The following is a 20,877-nucleotide window of genomic DNA, read 5'->3' as shown; positions in this document are numbered from 1 at the left end:
TGGAGCCCGGCGGAGCGAACGGCACGGCACGGCCGCGGGAGGCTCGCTGGAGCCCGGCGGAGCGCACGGCACGGCCGCGGGAGGCTCGCTGGAGCCCGGCGGAGCGAACGGCACGGCACGGCCGCGGGAGGCTCGCTGGAGCCCGGCGGAGCGCACGGCACGGCCGCGGGAGGCTCGCTGGAGCCCGGCGGAGCGAACGGCACGGCACGGCCGCGGGAGGCTCGCTGGAGCCCGGCGGAGCGAACGGCACGGCACGGCCGCGGGAGGCTGACCCGGACCTCACGGCGTGCTTGTGCGGTCATGTCGCCCTCAGTCGATGGGGGAAATTCTGGAGTAAACTCCATCTCCAGCAGGTCGACGACAGAGAGAGCCATTGAATCGCAGCTCTCGAGTTTGACACGTTCGCGGCCCCTCCTCCTCCAGTCAGTCTGGACTGCGAGTGAACGGTGCGGCCCGCTGTCGTCCGTGTGAAATTAGGGGCTGAAAGGCGAGCACCATGTCACTGGTTTTCTAGTTTCCCAAATTCTCCTCTCCCCCCTCCCCCCCACTAGCATTTCTGCGAATATAGTGCTCTGGATTATAACACAGGATCAGAGCATCAAATGTAGGGGATGTGTAGCATTTGCTGTGAATTCACGGTGTCACTGGATGCAACAAAGATGGGATCGATAATAACAAAATTCAAACTGGTGTGACCAATGATTCGGTGAACTGAATGTCATGTGAACACGGTGGTATTTTCCATGCAAGTGTGCAGTTCAGTAGCCCGAACTTATATTTTCAACCCCTTATCTCCTTAAACATCAGCTGAGTTGTCAGACTCTAATGCTGAGATTGGGCACAAACAGTAGATTTTATATATAATATAGTATTTCAATCTAGTTCACATTGATATAAAGAGAACAGAGTTTAAGGCTGTTGACCTTCTGACAGAATACTCTAATTAACCTCTGAATCAGAACATTTCTTCATAAATGCAGCTGACCTACTGAACACTTGCAGCTTTATCTTTTTTCTTGAAATTTTCCATCACCTGTAGTACTATGATTTTTATATTCATTTTCCTGTCTTTAATCCTTTAAAGATAGCTGTAACTAATTAGAAAGTTTGATGTGACATCCTCCATTTGTAGTTTTCAAACCAGAATTTTTTGCTGCCTGGTCTGCTGAGTTCCTCTGGCATTTTATGTGCTTTGACAAATGAATTTATGTTATTATAGCTGTTTTTAGGGTTAATGTTCTGCTATCATTCATCACTACATCGTTTTCATACTGAGTTAGTTTTGAAAATGTGTTGCTTTGGTTACATTCTGTTCTTTTGTGTGTGTTTATCTATTGTGGCTCAATAGGTAGATCTTCCTGCTAACACAGTAACAAGTTGTTGCAGCTGCCTCAACCTGAGTTCAATCCTAATCTCAGCTACTTTGTAGTTCAGTCCTGATGAAGCATTCCAGCCAGAAACATGAACAATTCCTTTCAGCCAACCTCTGTTGCTTGACCCACTGAGTTCCTCCAGCAGGTTGTTTATTGCTGTAGCTTGTTATTCATCTTCTTAATCTGTAGATTTGCCTCCAGCCTTCTGGTGTCCTCCCATATTATGGATTAAAAGGCCATTGTGGTTACACTTAACTGTAGGTTACAGGCCAAAGAATTAGAGATGATGGACATGTGAGGGAATAAACTAAAGGACTACAGAATCATTTGGCATTTTGTATGTTGTGAAGTTGGTTATTTTGCCACAGCAGTACAGTGCGATGCGTAATAAAGGTGGGGGTGTTGTGGATAGTGTGTAGGACTGTCAGAGGTTACCACGGGACATTGATAGGATGCAAAACTGGGCTGAGAAGTGGCAGATGGAGTTCAACCCAGATAAGTGTGAGGTGGTTCATTTTGGTAGGTCAAATATAATGTCAGAATATAGTATTAATGTAAGACTCTTGGCAGAGTGGAGGATCAGAGGGATTTTGGTGTCTGAGTCCATAGGATGCTCAAAGCAGCTGTGCAGGTTGACTCAGTGGTTAAGAAGAGATACAGTGCATTGGCCTTCATTAAGCTTGGAATGAGTTTAGGAGCCGAGAGGTAATGTTGCAGCTATATAGGACCCCGGTCAGACCCCACTTGGAGTACTGTGCTCAGTTTTGATTGCCTCACTACTGGAAGGATGTGGAAACCATAGAAAGGGTGCAGAGGGGATTTACAAGGACGTTGCCTGGATTGGGGAGCATGCCTTATGAGAATAGGTTGAATGAACTTGGCCTTTTCTCCTTGGAGCGATGGAGGATGAGAGGTGACCTGGTAGAGGTGTATAAGATGATGAGAGGCATTGATTGTGTGGATAGTCAGAGGCTTTTTCCCAGAGCTGAGATGGCTAACATGGGAGGGCGTAGTTTTAAGATGCTGGAAGTAGGTACAGAGGAGATGTCGGGGTAAGTTGGGTTTTTTTTTACTCAGAAAGTGGTGAGTGTGTGGAATGGGCTGCCGGCAACAGTGGTAATTAACCCTGGTAATTTCTGAGGTAAGGACATGTTCAGCACAGCTTTGTGGGCCAGAGGGCCTGTACTGTGCTGTAGGTTTTCTATGTTTCTGAAAGAAACCTACAAATTACAATTATTTATATATAATATTCAATAACTATACAAAAAAGGGAAACAAAATGAAAATAGTGAAGTGCTGTACATGGGTTCAATATCTGTTCAGAAATGTAATGGCAAAGAGGAAGAAGCTGTTCCTAAAATGATGAGTTTGTGTCTTCATGCCCTTGTACCTCCACCTTCACGGTAGCAACGAGAAGAGGGCATGATGCTTTTCTGAGGTATCACCTTTTGAAGTTGCCCTCTATGCTGATGGAGTTGATTGAGCTTGCAACTTTCTGCATGCAGCTTTTTCCAATCCTGTGCAGACGGTGATGCAACCAGTTGGAATGCTCTCCACAGTACATCTGTAGATGGTCCATGGAGTCTTGGGTCACATATCAAACCTCCTCAAACTCCTAATGAAATATAGCTGCTGTCATGCCTTCTTTGTAATTGCATCAATATGTTGGGCCAAGCTAGATCTTCAGAGATGTTGAAATGCAGGAACTTGAAATTGCTCACCCTTTCCACTGCTGATCTCTCAGTGAGGATTGGCACGTGTTTCCTTCACTCAAGGTCTTACTGACATTGAGTAAGGCTATTGTGACACTACTCAACCAGCTGATCTATCTGTACACCACCTCATCACCATCTGAGATTCTGTCAACAATAGTTGTGCCATCAGTACAGTTGGACTGTGTCTAGCCCAGGCATGGGCAAACTACGGCCTGGGGGCCATATGCGGCCCGTTAAGCTTTTTAATCCGGCCTGCAGAACTTGATGAAATTATATTAATAAACCTTGTTAACGTTTTTCCCCCGCAATTCTGGCATTTTCCCAATAGATGACGCACTCTATATACATTGACCTTTGTTGAGGTGCAGCGTATTACTCCACATTTGCGCTTTACTCTTTGTTCGGCTCGACCTATTTGTGTGAACAGGCGTTCAGCGTCATGAACATCAACAAAGCCAGCCACAGATCCAAGTTAACTGACCAACACCTCAGATCCATCCTGAGAATCGCCACAACAAAACTAAATCCAGACTTTGATGTGCTGGCTAAAAAGGGAGACCAACAACACTGTTCCCACTGAAATTAAAAATAAGTTTCTTCGTTGTGTTATGTAAAAAAATGCATTTGAAAATATTTTTTCAATAAGCCTTACATGTTACATGTCATTTCTGTTAAGTGATGGACATGAGTAGTGCGCAGGTGCACGTACGTTCTCAAAATAAAAAATGCGCTCCAGATCAAATAACGCGCTCCGCATACTGGCGCACTGTCACTGTTCTGTCTTTGTGCTGGTCGTTGTTGAGTTTTGGCACGGGACAATTGAATAAGAAGGAGCAGGACAAGTAGACCTGCATCTCCTACCGTTTTTGAAATAAAGACAGTTAGGAGGAGAGTGATGATGATAATATCTTGAAGGATAACAGAATTTTCAGTGCTTTAAAATAATAACTGTTACTATTAAAAAAAAGCTGTATTTTATTCATTTAATTTTCAGTGTTTTAAAAGTCATTTCAATAAATAGCTAAATACCATGGGACTTCAAAGACAGATATTTTGTTGTAATGCATTTGTTCATTTTCAATTGAAATTAAAGCACATGTTTTCTACATATCCCATGATATTTTATTTTCTCTTATGAGGTGTATTACCAAAACACTCCGTCCATTTGCTCCTGGTCCGGCCCCCCTGTCAAATTTTAGAACTCTTTGTGGCCCACAAGTCAAAAAGTTTGCCCACCCCTGGTCTAGCCACACGGTATGGAAAGAGTAAAGCACGCATCCTTGAGGTGCACCACTGTTGATTGTAAATGAGGAGATGTTACTTCCAATTTGCACTGACTGTGCTCTCCCGATGAGGAAGTCAAGGGTCCAGTTGCAGAAGGAGGTACAGGGCCCCAAGTTTTGGAGCTTGTTGATTAGGACTGAGGGTCTGATTGTATTGACTATAGCTCAGCATTCAATAAACAGCGGCCTGATGTAGATATTGTTATTGTCCAGGTGGCCCAAGGCTGAGTGCAGAGCCAGTGAGATCCTATCTGCGCTACACCTATTGTAGCGATAGACAATTTGTAGCAGGTCCAGGTCCTTACTTAGGCAGGAGTTTATTCTGGCTGTGACCAACCTGGCAAACACTTCATTACAATAAATGTGAGTGTAACCGTACGATGGTCGTTGAGACGGCTCACCCTGCTCAGTGGTATGATTGTTGCCCTTTTGAAGCAGGTGGGAACCACCAGATGTAGCAGTGAGTGTTTGAAGATGTCCTTGAACACTCCCACCAGCTGGTTGGAACAGGTTCTCAGTGCCGTACCAGGTACACCATCAGGGCCTGGTGCTTTGCAAGGGTTCACCCTCTTGAACGATGTTCTGATGCATAATGCAGACAGAAGTGACATGATCACCAGATGCTACATGGAATTGTACAGGTGAAGTTTTATTCTCCCTTTCAGAGTGTGCATGAACGGCATTGAGATCATCTCAGAGTGAAGCTATTCATGAGGTTAGGTTTGTAATGGCTTGCAAACCCTGCCAAAGGTGCTTCCGTCTCCAACTTCAATCTGCGTTTTTTCTCTCTTAAAATACCCTTCCATTGTACATGGACATTTTAGATCACCAGTCTCCTGATTACCACAGACCTGAGCCTCAGTTGACTGTGAAACTCCACAGCATTTGGTTTGGGTATGTTTGGTATGTACTCAAAGGCACACACTCATCCACGCAGGTTTTGAGGAAATCGGTGACCATCATTCAGATTCAAAGATAAATCCCAAAATATTGTCCCAGTCCACCAATTCAAAGCAGTCTTGTAAGCACTCCTCTTTGTCTCTTTGTCCATACCTTCATGGCCCTCATCACTGGTGCTGCAGCCTGCCTGTGTACCAGGAGTAGAAGTGATTGGACTTACCAAAGTGAGGGCATGGGCTGGCACAGTAAGCTTTCTTAATGGTGGTGTAACAGTGGTCTGGTGTGCTGGTTCCACAGATGAGATGTTGCTGGTAGTTGATCAGACTTCTTCAAGCTGAACTGGTTGAAAACCTCCCCAGCGATTGGGAAGGCAACAAGGTGTGCTGTTTCATTGCTGCTGATCATGGTGTTTTCTTCCCCTGCTGCCTCCATTGGCCAGGGATGGAATGTACCCCACTAGCAGGATAACAGTTGAAAACTTCCTCACCAGATAAAATGGATGACACTTAACTTCTAGATGTTCCACGCTGGGTGAGCAGGACTGAGACAGAAATCCTCACTTCTATGTACCTTGATGAGTTAACCATAAAACGCAGTCCACCACGTTTACCTTTAAGAGGCTCCGCTGTCCTGTCATTGCTGTAGATGGTGGCGCTCACAAGCTGCAGAGCTGCTTCTAAAATGGTGGGGGTGGACCGTGTTTTCATGAAGCACAGTACACAGCAATCCCTGATGTCCCTCTGGTGCTGCAATCTTGCTCTGAGGTCTTCAATTTTATTTTCTAGAGACTGTACGTTCACCAGCAGGGTAGTAGGGAGCGGGGTTGTCTAAGGGATCTGTTTCAATCGTTCCCGCAGACCAGCATGTCTTACCCACTTCTGATTTCTTAAAGGGAAATGCACTCATGAGCTTAGTCTGCCATCTAGGTTCTGTCGATTTTGAGGATCGACAGAATTTCTGTTGGTAGGTTTTTTTAAAAATCAGCTTAAAACGATGTTGCTTACTGAAATACCCATTGGTTGTGATTGTGGATTTGTCCAGTTCCTAAATGGGAATGTGATGATTCCCTTCTGAGCTGCATGCAGAGTTGCCATTTCCTGGCTGGGGAATTGAAAGGGTAGGTGGGATGGATCTCTAGGGAATTAGCATATACCTGATGGGTTGAATGACCTCCTATGATATAAGTAATTTAGAAGGTTCTGGATTACTTTCTGTTCAGGAATCTGTGTACAACATCTAGAATGATACTGAAAACCAAGCTGGTCTGCTGCATTATCAGAGATGGTAAAAGATCATGGATAGAATTTCAAAAAAGAACATGGAGTTAATCTCCAGTGTCCTAGCCAATATTTATCCTTTGCACAATGTCACCAGTACAGTTGCAAAATTAATCATAGTAACTATTGTTTGAGAGTCATTTTCCAGCGATCTGATATCCACTCTTTTACTCTTTATGTGTGTGTATATATATTTTTCATCCTCCCATCAAAATATTTCTTCTTTGATGTGTCTATCCTGTGCCTTCCAGCTAGCTCCCAGAAACTTCAGACTTTGCTACCCTGCTGTCATCCTTGCTAATGTCCCCTTCTAATCACTTCTGGCCAGCTCCTCTCTCATGCATTTGTAATTCCTTTTATTCCACTGTAATCCTGATACATCTGATTTTAGCTTCTCAAACTGCAGGATGACTTCCATCATATTTTGATAATTGCCTCATAGGGTTCCCTTTACCTTAAATTCCCATATCAAATCTGGCTCATTACACCACACCCAATCCAGAATTGCTTTTCGCCTAGTGGGCTCAACTACAATCTGCCCTAAAAACCCATTTGTAGGCATTCTACAAGTTCCTTCGGCTGGGATCGAGCATCAACCTGATTTTTCCCAATGTACCTACATATTGAAATCTCCATGATTATCAATCATAACATTGTCCATTTGACATGCATTTCTAACTCTCATTGTAATTTGTAGCCCGCATCCTGGCTACTATTTGGAGGCCACTAAGGTCTTTCTACCCTTGCAGTTCTCAACTATACTCATAAGGAATCTACATTTTCTGATCCCAAAAGACCTCTTTCTAAAAACTTGATTTCATTTTTTTTCAACAGCACCACCATGCCCCCACTGCTTACCTGCCTGTCCTTTTGATACAATAGGGTGTTGAGCTTCCAATTATGATCTCCATTCAGTCACAACTCCGTAGTGTTCACAATGTCACACCTGCCAGTCTCTAACTGTACAAGATCAATTACCTTATTGCCTGTATACTATATTTCAAAGGTTTCAAAGGTACTTTTAATGTCCTAGAAATATATATAATATACATCCGGAAATACTTTTTCTTTGCAACCATCCATGAAAACAGGAGTGCCCCAAAGAATGAACAACAGATAAAAGATGTACATTCAAATATTACACTTTTCAGTCCTGCATTCATCAGCCCTTTAAATTTTGCCCCCATTTCAACGCATCACATTGAGTGCAAAGTTGCTCAATCATCTGCCTGTCCTTCCTCAGTCCCAATACACATTGGTTGACTTGAATACCAACTGCCCCGTCTTCAGCCCTGTCACTCCAGTTCCCATCCCCCAAATGCTGTAGCAAACCTATATGCAAGGATATTTGTTCCCTTCGAGCTAAGGTGTAAATCATTAATCTGAACACCCATTAGGTGTAAAGTAGTCGTAAGGCCTCCTTAAAAAATTAGTTTTCAGACTCTAATGCTGGAATTGTGTACTTCTAAAAGCATTAGCTTTTCAACATTTCAGTGACTTGTGTATGAAATCACCTGGATTCCTTTGAACATCACTCCCTTTAACAAGTACTCTGTGTATCTCTGTTTGCACAACATGCTTTTCCCACATTTTATAATTCTATTCACTGTGTTCACACTCACTCATTGTTTTCCATGCTATCCCCAGTTTATTTGCAGCAAAGTTATTTATATGGTATTTGGTCCTTTCAGACAAACTACTGTGGATAATGAATTGCTGGGGCCCAAACACCAGTGCCTGTGATTTCTTCGACTAATCACTGGTTGATAATCTTATAAACTTCGTATATTTTCATTCTTTAATAACCAATTCACTTTGTATGGCAATATATGATCCCCAATTTTACAAAACCCAGATACATCACGTCCACCTATTTCCTTCCCCTTATCTGTTATATGTCACTTCCTTAAAGTTCATTTGAATAGATAAGCACGATCTTACTGTTTATCTTCCATATTTCTGATCTGGCTGTATATTCATTGTTACTAAATGCATTGTGATATATTAGGTTCTTTTGAGAAATAGAAATAAGTACAGGTCATTTGGACCCCAGTGCTGCACTGCCATTCAGTAAAATCATGATTAATCTTTTACCTTAGTGCCACTTTCCTGTTCTAACCCCATATCCTTTGATTCTCTTATTATCTAATAATCTACCAATTTGTCTTGAATAGACTCTGTGACTGAGCTTCTTACAGTTCTGTTGTCAACAGAAATCCAAAGATTCACCACCCTTTGAGTGAAAGAATTTCTTTTCATCTCAGTCCTAAGTATTTGATACTTTTATTTTGAGAATGTTAACCCCTTAGTTTCAGGGACACCACTGGGGAAATATCTGCCCTGTCAAGATTTTTCCTGTTTACCACCATATCTTGAATAATGTTAGTTACTATTAATGGACCTTGTACAAGTTTCACTAATGTCTGTGCTTGTTCACTTCACTGTATCACTATCAAAACACCTATATCTAACAAGTTCCTGCATCTTCAGCTGTACCAGTAAATCCATTTGATTTTTGCTATCTGATCAACCTTGTCAAGGAGGCTAAAGAAATTTGACATGCCCCTTGTGTCTCTCTCTATTTTTTGTAGATGCAAGAAGAAGTAATGTGTAGTTAAAAAGCCTCTGCTTTTTAACTCTTGCTGTTTTGATTTCATTGGCTCAGCTAGTAGGGATCTTTTGCAGAATGTATTTGCTAGATAATGGGCAGATTTTTTTCCAAGAAATGGGCAGTTCCTGGTAAAATAATGTTGACAAAGTATCTTTGGTTGAATGCCAAGGGATAGAAGTCAGAAAAGTGTAGTCTAATCTTTGTCTATTGGTGACAGCAACTACATTGCATGTTGCTGCTTTCCCATGTGCAGTGTTTTTTTTTCATTCATTTTCAGGAAGTTGATGTCACTGGTTTGCCTGCTGCTAATTGATACATATCAGAATCATTGTCTTGTATGGTGTGAAATTTGGTTTTTTTTGCGGCAGCACTACCGTTCAAAGGCATAAGATTACAATACATGAAAAAATAATTAGAACAAAAATAAGCTTCCAGAACAGTATGCACGCATGTTTTTATTGTACCTGTACCTCACTGTACTTGTATGCGTGACAATGAACTTGAAGGGACAGGTGATGTTCCTTGGCATCTGCTGTCATTGAAAGTTGTAGGTGCAGCAGCTGTTGTCAGAGATGCTTAAGTGAGTAACTGCTGTGCTGGTAATGAAAGGATTGAGTGTTTAAGGTGAAGTATGGGATGAGTAAGTGTTTTACCTTAGATAGTGCTGAGCTTCTTGAATGATTTGAAGCTGCAGTAACCCAAGAAAGAAATTCCAGTGTTCTTGTGCCTTGTAGGCACATTGTATTGGTGTGTCCAGGCTACCAGTCTTTAACTTGTAGTCATAGTATTTGCAACTGGTTAAGATGAGTTTCTGATTGATGGTATTTGCCAGAATATTGATGATGAGGACAGAAGAAAGACTGGAGATGTGGAAATCTGGATCAATACACAAAATGCTGGAGGGAATCTGAGAGTAAGCGTTCGGCACGGACCCGAAGGGCCGAGATTGCCTGTTTCCGTGCTGTAATTGTTATATGGAAATAGACAGTTGATGTTTCAGGATCAAAGGTTCAATTTAATGTCAGAGAAATGTATCCAATATATTTCATGAAATGCTTTTTCTTCGCAAACATCCATGAAAACAGAGAAGTGCCCCAAAGAATGAACAACAGTTAAACATGAGAACCCAAGATCCCCCCCCCCCCCATACATAAGCAGCAGTAATGCAATGATGCCCCCTACCCGGCAGAAAAAACTGCACCCCTTACCGAGCACAGGCACAGACCTTGCAGTTATCCCAAAGACTATTGCAATACATTCGGCTTTTGACAAGCCACAGGTTCTCTCTCTCCCTAACAAGGGAGAAGGAGGAGTCCCCCATTTTCAGGTTGAGAAAGAGAGAACCCATTATGAAAAGATAGGGGTGGAGCAAGAGCTGGTGGGTGATAAAATGATGTAAGAAGCTGAGAAAGGAAGTGGAGGTGACAGAGCTGAAGGAGAGGATGATGGACTGTGGAAGGGATTGAGGAGGGGAACTGGAAGAAGGGATGTGTGGGTGATGGGCAGACGAAGGTGGTGTAAGGGAACTAGAGGGGGTGATGTGGGGGTGATGGGCAGACGAAGGTGCTGTAAGGGAACGAGGGGGTGATGTGGGGGTGATGGGCAGACGAAGGTGCTGTAAGGGAACGGGGGGGTGATGTGGGGGTGATGGGCAGACGAAGGTGCTGAAAGGGAACGAGGGGGTGATGTGGGGGTGATGGGCAGACGAAGGTGCTGTAAGGGAACGAGGGGGTGATGTGGGGGTGATGGGCAGATGAAGGTGCTGTAAGGGAACGGGGGGGTGATGTGGGGGTGATGGGCAGACGAAGGTGCTGTAAGGGAACGAGGGGGTGATGTGGGGGTGATGGGCAGACGAAGGTGCTGTAAGGGAACGAGGGGGTGATGTGTGGTCTCCAATCTGACCACATGAACATGGATTTCTCTAACTTCTGGCAATCACTTGCATCTCTCCTCCCTTTGTTTGCCCTTATCCCACCAGTTCCATCACTCCTTCTCCTTAACACTCTGAACTTGGTTCAAATCCCTCTGCATCTGGTTGTGAAATTAAATTTAATTAATCTGGTGTTTTGGCATCAGGCAATTGACCATAATTTTTAATATGTAACTGGTTCACTAATATTCTTGAAACTATTCCCTGCAAGATTTAGTCTTTAGTTGATTCTCACTTTGGGTGAAACCTTTAAGTCTGTGTTATCTATCTTGTGAACGCAATAATGTTTCTCGAATTCCATGACTAATGAGGTTGGATCCTGAAAGACATAAAACTGGTAGATTGAACCTAAGGAAAAATGCTCCTGGTGGAACTCAGTAGGTCAACCAGCATCTGTGGAGACATAGTAACAGTTGAGACCCTGCATCAGGACCTAGTGTGTAGAGAAAGAATGTATATGGAAGTGAAAGCAAGGGGTGTATCAGAAGCTGGTGGAACCAGATCTTAGGGTGTGGGTGAGAGGGTCACAGTGAGGTAATGTGGTGGATGGAGGGGCTGAACAAAGGGTGAACTGATGGGAGTGGATTACCTAAAGCTGTAACATTCAGTGTTCATACCATTAAATTGTAGGCAATCCAAGAGGTGAATGAGCTGCTGTTCTTCAGGTTTGTACTTAGTTTCCCTGTGGCAGTGGAGAAGGTTGGCTGGTGTAGGAAAGGTGACAGCAGTTGAAATAACATGCATCCAGAAGCTTATGTTGGCTGTTGTGGACAGAGTGCAGACATTCTGCTGAACTGTTACTAATCTGCCCTTGGCCTTGCTGATGCAGAAGAAGCCACGTCATGAGGACTGAATACAAAAGACCAGCTTGGAGAGGTGCACACGCATTTCTCAGTCTAACCCCACTTCCCAATTCTCCTAACCTACTCCCTTGTGGGAGCATCATAATTGCTATAATTTGTGATTATTAAAGGCTCTCTAATAGTAGCATTTTGAGACAAAAGGGGTGGATCTTTTGCCTGAATTGTCCTCCTGTACTAGGTAATACAATAATGTACGTTTTTTAATCTTTTCAACTTTCCTTGGAAACTGTGAAATAGTGGAATTGTTCTGAGCTGATTAGTAGTGTGTGTCTGATAAGTATGTTCTTCCACTTCTGTAAGAATCCTTGTGGTGATATGTCCAAAGTGCAGAAGTTTTTTGTGATATATGATAAGGGAGCTGAGGGTGATGAAGGTGTTTGGATTGGTGTGATTGATGATGCACACCTCTGACCAAGAGATCTGAATTCCTCACACTGGACTAGTGTGAGCCCTGAACCTTCTGGCTCTGGAGGGAAAAGAATGTTGTCACTGAGCCAAGAACTCACTCAATGTTATTGAGATTGATGCAGTCTCTTAATACATCATATTCTATTTTTTTGTGTGCCAGAGTTAATCGACTTTAATGATATATGAATCATTTTTTGAATAACTCCAGCTATATTAATTACTGTGGAGGAAGCAATGCATTTTCTATTATTGCTCTTTAATTCACAGTTAATGCATGAAGAACAATTGTGTAAGTGCCACAAATATCTTTTTTGAATACACATGTCCATATTTAAAAGTAATGATCAGTGACTTTTGAAATTTTTTTTTCTATATTTGAACCAATGGCAGTACAATAATGACTTCTTACCAAAGGCAGAGAATGAGCTAAAAAGATATTTGAAGATGATGATGTTCTTCTCGAGCCTTAGTGTAGTAACATATCCTTTTTAGAATAATTTTGGTTTACTTTGCAATACATGACCAGACTGGGGTAAGGTCTTGAAAGTGTTGGAGAAATGTAATGTGGGTAAAGACTTAATCAGATGGTCTGTAGTTGGTGTGTTTGGGATTGAACACAATTATCACTAATTGCACTTGGTGTGCTTGCAGCAGAGGTGGTTGCCAGGCTGGTTTGGACCAGGGCAAAGTTCTATGTTTAACCCATGGACTGCCATGAGAAACATAGACCAAGTGCAGAGGAGACCAGACATAAGGATGGGGTTAAACAAAGAATCGTTACTTGAGGATTGCCTTGCAGAGAACATAGGTTAGGACTCAAAAATCACTACACACAGGAGGTGACTCAAGACTAAGCAAAGACAAGTGAAACAAAGGGAACTTAAATAGAGAAACTAAACAAGGTCAGGTGCACTGATAACTAAAACAAAACTCAGGTGAAGATAGCTAATGAATAATTGGGAGGAGGAATGTCAGAGCCTGGGGGACTCTAGAGCCTCTGGTGATCAGACCGAAGCACGACGGTGCTAATTTTCTAAGTTCCGAAAACATTTGTATTAACTGTATGGTATGGATCTTGGTACGTTTTTATTCAGTTTCTTTTGGAGGATGACTTGCTTGCACAATATTTGTGTGGACTGTGAGGTGATGAGCCAGTGAGAGCTATATACTCTGCCACAGATGGGTCAGGAGATGCCTGTGCATGGGTAATCCGAAGTGCACTCCTTTTACTGTTTCGGTTCTGCTTCTGTGAATTCAAGATTGTCAGATCATCTTTATTGCTTGTCCAGTATTCCCAGAATTCAATGGGAATGATTTATTTTTTCAAGGAAGTTTTAAGAACATAATATTTTTTTCTCCGTTCAGCTGTTTGAACAATTACTCTAGGTGAAGCATTATCCCGAAAGAGTGTTGAGGACCCAGTGCTCGCAACTTTTTTGGTTTACGTCCATAACTTCCCATACTTACATCCACCAGTTTCAATGTTGATTTTTTTTTAAAGAAAAAGAGGTGTTCTCTCCCTTTTTCAAGAGAAAGCATCTCCTGATAGTGGAGCATTGCACTAAAGTATCGATATGGATCATGTATTCAAACCTAAATCAGATATAATCAAAACTATGCATTCAATGACTGAATCATACAGAACACTGATTTATTGTTGAGACTTCAGGTTAAAGCCCTTTTGATTTTTTTTTTGAAATATCTTCAAAACTAATTAATTCTCTTAGTGCTAGACTTGCACAAATTATTGGTGCAGTCTAATCTGGAAATAAATAATAAACAAGTTTGTGTTTCGAGCATACCTTAATATACAAGCACAACTCTAAATGTCAGAAACTACATCATGCCGAAGGAAGTATAAAAATAACAAGTGTTCCACATTGATTTTTCCAATTTTAAAAACCTTATAGTGGTGTTTGTCACCAGGAGCCAAATTTTTTTTTGACAGAAATAGTATTTGGTTAAAGGTTAGCTTTAAAAATTAAATTTATTTGTAACACGTACATCAAAACATACAGTGAGATGTGCCATTTGCATCAACAACCAACACAGTCCGAGGATGTGCTGGGGTGATTAATACTGGGGAACAGCATCTGAATGAGAATTAACATGCTGGAGGAACTCATGAGGTTAGACAGCATCTATGGAGAGGGTAAACAGAAGAATAGAGAATCTTTTGTGTTTATGAGTGAGAATTGAGATGATACAAGTATGAAACCCTGGTTGATCAAGCAGTATTGGTCTGGGAACTGTGTACCACATTCTCAGTTGTACCTTACAGTCTTTAGATGTGCACCTTTTATTTTCAGTGTTGTAATCTCCGTTCAGTTGTATGGAGCTCCGCCTAGTGGCTTGACTCTTCACAAACACAGGAGATTCTGCAGATGCTGGAAATCTTGAGCAATATCCACAAACTGCAGGACGACTTCCACAGCATCTGTGGAGGGGAATAAACAGTCGAGACCCTCAATGGGGACTGTTTATTCTTTAATGCATGACTAGGAAGACATGTGTTTTTTCTGGTAAAGTACTTTGGTGATACTTTAGATTAGGTGATGTCCTATTTCTGATCCAGCATTGAAAGAATGCTGGAGTATTTGTAGATTAGGATATTATGTGGCAGTGTTCCCAAGCAGTAGTGTTAGTCTCCAAGGTGAAAAAGGTTGTGGATTTCAAAAGTGCAGGTAATGTTGAAGGAAGTGCCAGTTAAGTGGGTTGCTTTTGTTGGGAATAATGTTGTGTTTCCTGCTGTTGAAGCTACACTCATCCAAGCATGACATGCTGGTAAAGTTACTTTGAGGACTTGGGAGGTGAATGAAGGCTGCCCAGACTCTGCACCTGCTGTACAGGAGTTCCTGTTAATATTTGGTAAATAATGACTACCTCAATAGATGAGCATTTTGTCCTTTTTTTTTTAATGACCTAATTTGAACAACTTCCATTCCATCTCACGGGGTGAAAAAGCTGCAAAACACCATTTGGGTTGTGGCTAAAGTGTTTGGCATTCATGTTTGGATCTTGGCTTCTTAAAATGTACTGAACTAGTGAGCAGTTGGAGATCTTCTCTTTAGGTTAGTATTGAGTCTCACATGCTGGGAAAACACCAGCATTCCATCATGTGGTGTTGGTTGTGAGGGCCTTGTGGTAAGCAGTTTGATGTCAAGCTCAATCTTGCGCCTGTTGGATGTTAACTACCAAACATTTCCTTGGGTAGAGTTGGCTTTTGGTCTGAGAACTTAAGGTGTTTTATCATGTTAAAGTGTATTATCAATGCAATTAGTATATTTTATTGAGGGAGCAATATGGTGACGGTTTTGTGTAAGTATTGCTTATTCAGTAACTAATCAGAATCGGGTTTATCATCACTATCTTGTATGGCAGGAAATTTGTGTTCAAAGTAAATTTATTAATAAAGTATATATATGTTACCATATACAACCCTGAGATGTTTTCTTGTGGGCATACTCAGTAAATCCAAGAGACATATGGGTGTCCCTCGCCTTAAGCCACTTCACTTTTACAAAAGACCTACTTTAGTAACCTGTTTTCGCATTATAAAGAGGATTTTCGCTTTTACGAAAATTTTTCCCACGTAAGTTAATGGTTCTTCACTTTACGCCATTTCAGCTTAAGAAAGGTTTCATAGGAATGTTGTACGTTTGTAAAGGGGGAGATGCACCTGTAATAGAATCAATGAGAGACTGCACCCAACAGGACAGGCAAACAACCAACTACAAACTGGGCAAAAACAAAAGAAAAAAATGAAATGATAATAAATAAATAAGCACTAAATATTGAGGACATAAGTTCTTGAAAATGAGTCAAAGGTTGTGGGAGTAGTATAGCACTGGAGCAATGAAGGAGAGTGGAATTATCCCCATTGGTTCAAGAGCCTGGTGGTGGAGAGGTCATATCTGTTCTTGACCCTGGTGGTGTGGGTCTTGAGGCTCCTGTACCTTCACAGCAACAGAAGAGTGTAATGAAATAAATGTTACTATGACTCTCAGGGCTAGAACTCTGTGCTCCCCAACGGAGTCTGTACTTGTTCTGAGGAAACAATTATACTGATAAGCAATCGTGATTTAAGTTGCGATAAACTAAACCTTTTAATGACACAAAAGATTTCATGCATACAATGACATAAAGTCTCTCAGCTGTCACTCCAGTGTTTAAGGGGGGAGAGAGGGAGGCAAAAATAAACAGGAAATTATAGACCAGTTATTCTGATTTCATCAGTTTGGTCAGTAAGACCATTGGAACATTGATTTGTCCTGGTAAATTTTCCCTTCCCTTTCTCTCTTCTCCTCTTGCCTCTTCTCCTCACCTGCTTATCACCTCCTCCTGGTGCCCCTCCTTCTTCCCTTTTTCCCCCATGGTCTACTCTCCTCTCCAGTCCTCTACCTTTTCCAGCCATCTGTCTTCACCTATCATCTTCTAGCTGGTCCTCCTACCCCTGCCCCCACCTTTTTACCGTGGCATCTTCCCCTTCCTTTTCAGTCCCAAAGAGAAAGGATCCCGGCCCAAAACATTAACTGTTTATTGGTTGTAGTGAGGTGAGGAGTAGGCCTGAAGCCACACTGTTGCCTGTTTGTGAGGGGGTTAAGTCATTGCATTCCACGGGGGCTGTGTGGCACAGTGTGCAGAATGGAGTCAAAGCTGCCCTCCCAGGGTTTTGCTCAGAAGCCAAGTTCTGTTGCAGATTTTTTTTGCAGCAGTCAATGGACTCGAGCCTCGAGCTGTGGGGTCACTTGCTTTTCAGCCACCAGAGGAAAGGAGTCCGAGCCATCGCACTCTACCGGGGAAAGAATAGTGCAGTTGCGGCAACGGACGATTTAAAATGGACTGAGGGGTCTGGACTATACATATAAACAATTGCCTGGTTCTGTTTTTACTAATAATCTATATGTGCTTGTATATGCGAGAACTAGGCCTCAAAGCCACGGATTCGTCTAGTGGGTGTCAGGGGCCAGTTGACAGATGATATCGGTGGGCTTGGGGAGGGGGGACTGTAAACATGCATATTCTGCATCATTGTATTTTTACTGATACTCTATATGGGTTTGTTGATTTGTATACATCAAGTTGCAGCATAGCAGGGGGAGGGGGAGGTGGGCATCGGGATTCTTATTACGTGTTTGTGATCTTGTGTGTGTGAGGCTATTGATAATGTCTTTCCACCTTGACGCCTTAGTAACGCTGTCTCGTTTGGCTGTCTTCATGAGTGTTCATGTAGGCTTAATGACAGTTAAACTTGAATTGAATTGAACTGAATTTCCATTGATGCTGTGTGACTTGCTGAGTTCCTTCATCAACTTTTGTGTGTTTCACTGGTTAATAAGATTTTATGGAGTCCATTTTTAAGGATGAGGCTTCAGCATACTGTACTTGGAAGAACATGATAAAATAGGCCAAAGTCAGCATGGTTTCCTAAAGGGAGATTTTGCCAGACAAATCTGCTGGAATTCTTTGAGGAATTAGCAGGCAGAATAGACAAAGGTGAGTCAGTGGGTGCTGTTCATTTGGATTTACAGAAGGCCTTTGACAAGGTGCTGCACATGAGGTTGTTAAGATAGGAGCCCATGGTATTACAGGAGAGATACTAGCATGGATAGAATATTGGCTAACTGGCAGAAGGCAAAGAGTGGGAATATAGGGGTCTTTTCTGGTTCGCTGTCAGTGTCTAATGGTGTTTGGCAGGTTTCAGTGTTCGGTCTACTACTTTTCATGTTAAATCTCGATGATCCAGATGATGGAATTGATGGCTTTGTGGCCAAGTTCTGCAGTTGATCTGCTGAGGGGCAGATAGTGTTGAGGAAGCAGGGAGTCTGCAGAACGACTTGGACAATTTCGGAGAATGGGCAAAGAGGTGACAAATGGAATACTTCTTGAGAAGTGTATGTTCGTGCACTTTGGTAAAAGGATTGAAGGCAGTGTATATTTTCTGAATGGGGAGAGAGTTCAGATACTAGAGGTAACAAGGGGCTTAGGTGTCCTAGTGTGGGATTCCTAATGTCTGAGTTGGTAGTAAGAAAGATATATGCAATGTTAGCACTCATTGTGAGAGAACCAGAATATTAAAGCAAGGATGCTTTATAAAACAGTTGGAGAATTGTGAGCTGTTTTGGGCCACGTATGTCCTGTTGTTGGAGAGGGTGCAGAGAAGGTTTATGAGAATGAAGGTGATGAATCTGGAATTCATTGCCACCTGGCTACGAAGGCCAAGTCATTGGGTGTAGTAAAGCAGAGATTGATGTGTTCTTGATTAGTAAGGGTATCAAAGGTTAAGGGGAGAAGGCAGGAGAATGCGGAAAGATAAATGAGGGAAAAATAAATCAGCTACTTTTGAACAGCAGGACAGATTTGATGGGTTAAATGGCTTAATTGTGTTCTTACTATATGTCTTACAGTGTTTTGGGAAATTTGGCAATGATGGGAATGGCCTTTCTTTACCTGATGTTTAATTTTCCCTTGTTTAACAGGCTGTGCGTCTAAAACTGAATTCTTTTAAAATTACTGTTTAGATCTGATGGTCTGAACAAAATTTGATAAGGGGTAATGCTTTTTTTGTTGACTACAGTTTATTGAGTTAAGCAACAAAATCTAAAAAAGACTCAAAGGAACTTGTTAGAGCAATCTGTTTACTTGTGTTGGGATCATTTTAAAACAGCTCTCTATGCTCTCTGAGCAGTACTGATTGAACTTACCAGGAATTGCTGTTGCGTCCCGTGGTTATTTTTAAACCTTTCCTGAAATACTCTTGGTGAGAACTGAGACCAGTTTTAGAATAGGAGGCATCGATGAGAGAGTTGAAGTTTTCTATAAATTAATTTCACCGTATGATTCAGTCCACTGCTCCCAAAAATTTGGGATCTGTTTTTCTCTTAAATTAATTCTGGAATTTTGGCAAGAGGTACAGAGACTGAGATGAAGCAAGAAAGGATGTTTTATAAATGTCAAGTGAATGAGGTGGGTATCAGGTAGAAAGTTCAGATGACAGGTGTACAGATTCAAAAGAGAAAAAGAAGACAAAACTAATCCAAAAAACAATACAGAAAGATGATAATAAGTGCATAATAATTATAGTTCCACAAAAATGAGGCTTGGCAAAAGCTCTGTGTGGATACTCATTCTTCACCAAGGAAAAAGCAGTCCCAGAGTTAGTCAGAGGAAGTATGAGACACTGGAAAAACGTAACATTTGCTAAAGAGAGCAAACTTGAAAAGTTACAGTATGGATAAATTGTCCATTCCAAATAAATGTTGAAGGAGATGAAGGCCAAATTGTGTACAGTGTCTACAAGCCAACAGCCCTTGGATACATTGAGGGGCGGCAAAAGTCCAGAGAATAGCAAATATTACTTTATATATCAAATGATAAATCCAGAAGCTGTAGTCGTTAGCCTCTGTGATGTGAAGCTGCTAGAAATTCAGTGGAATAGCTCATTGTAATCAGGACAAGTAGGGATGCAAATGTACTGCAAGTGTTGATAAGTTACACATAGTCTTCATCTTTGCTGACAAAGTTATGGAACAGAAGGGATATTGGAGAATAGAGTGATTTCAGCATGCAGCTGATGAATAGTGGCTTTTGCAATGTGGAGGCAGAGCTCAGTTCTAAGTTCAGTGTTTTCCTTCTGGTGTAATATTAACTTGCTGTGCACACCACAATTTATACTTGGAAGTGATAGTACAAAATGTACCTAATAAAGTGGCCACTAAGTGTATTTTTGTGTGATTGTGGCCTTCTGCTGCTATAGCTCATACACTACAAGGTTCGACATGTTGTGTGTTCAGAGATGCTCTTCCGCAAACCACTGTTGTACCATGTGGTTATTTGAGTTACTGTCACTTCCTGTCAGCTTGAACCAGTCTGGCCATTCTCCTTTGACCTCTCTCATTAACAAGGTGTTTTCACCCACAGAACTACCACTCACTGTGTTTTTTTTTGTTTTTTGTACCGTTCTCTGTGAACTCTAGATTATTGTGTGTGAAATTCCCAGGAGATCAGTAGTTTCTGAGATACTCAAACCGCTCCATCTGTCATCAACAATCATTCCACTGATCAATAACTGAACCTCTTGACCACGTCTGTATGCTTTTATGTATGAGTTGCTGCCATATAGTTGGCTGATTAGATATTTGCTTAACAAGCAGCTGTACGGGTGTACCTAATGAGTGATATTCAAGGGGACATAAACAGGCAGGCAGAATGGGGAGATTCCTGGGAGATCTTGGGAAAGGACAACTTAAAGCAATGTAATATAAGAGTACAAATTTCAGGAGGTCCAGGAACAAAGAGTTTTTGATGTAAGTATGTATATTTTTGTGGATGCAGGGTTGAAAAGAAACTTGTTTTTATATGTTTTATCTTTTTAAGACAATGTCCTTTTAATCTGGGCTTTGTAAATGTACTAAATGCCACTACCTACAATGGTGGTGGAACAGATTCAGTTGGCATTGTTTTTGAAAGGGACTTGGATACGTAAGTAAAGAAGAAAAGCAATTCAAGCCCGTGGGG

At 41.8% G+C, this 20,877-nt stretch overlaps 1 protein-coding gene across 1 annotated transcript in view; it reads left to right on the top strand.

Moving 5' to 3' along the window:
* Positions 1 to 20,877, top strand: part of slc20a2 (solute carrier family 20 member 2) — an 83,792-nt gene that overhangs the window by 842 nt on the left and 62,073 nt on the right. The gene's annotated exons all lie outside the window — the stretch shown is intronic.

The sequence above is a fragment of the Hypanus sabinus genome, chromosome 5, assembly GCF_030144855.1.
Source record: "Hypanus sabinus isolate sHypSab1 chromosome 5, sHypSab1.hap1, whole genome shotgun sequence".
In the NCBI taxonomy this organism is placed as follows: domain Eukaryota; kingdom Metazoa; phylum Chordata; class Chondrichthyes; order Myliobatiformes; family Dasyatidae; genus Hypanus; species Hypanus sabinus.
Note: the sequence above shows the minus strand (reverse complement) of the source record. Positions and strands in the feature narration are given on the sequence as shown.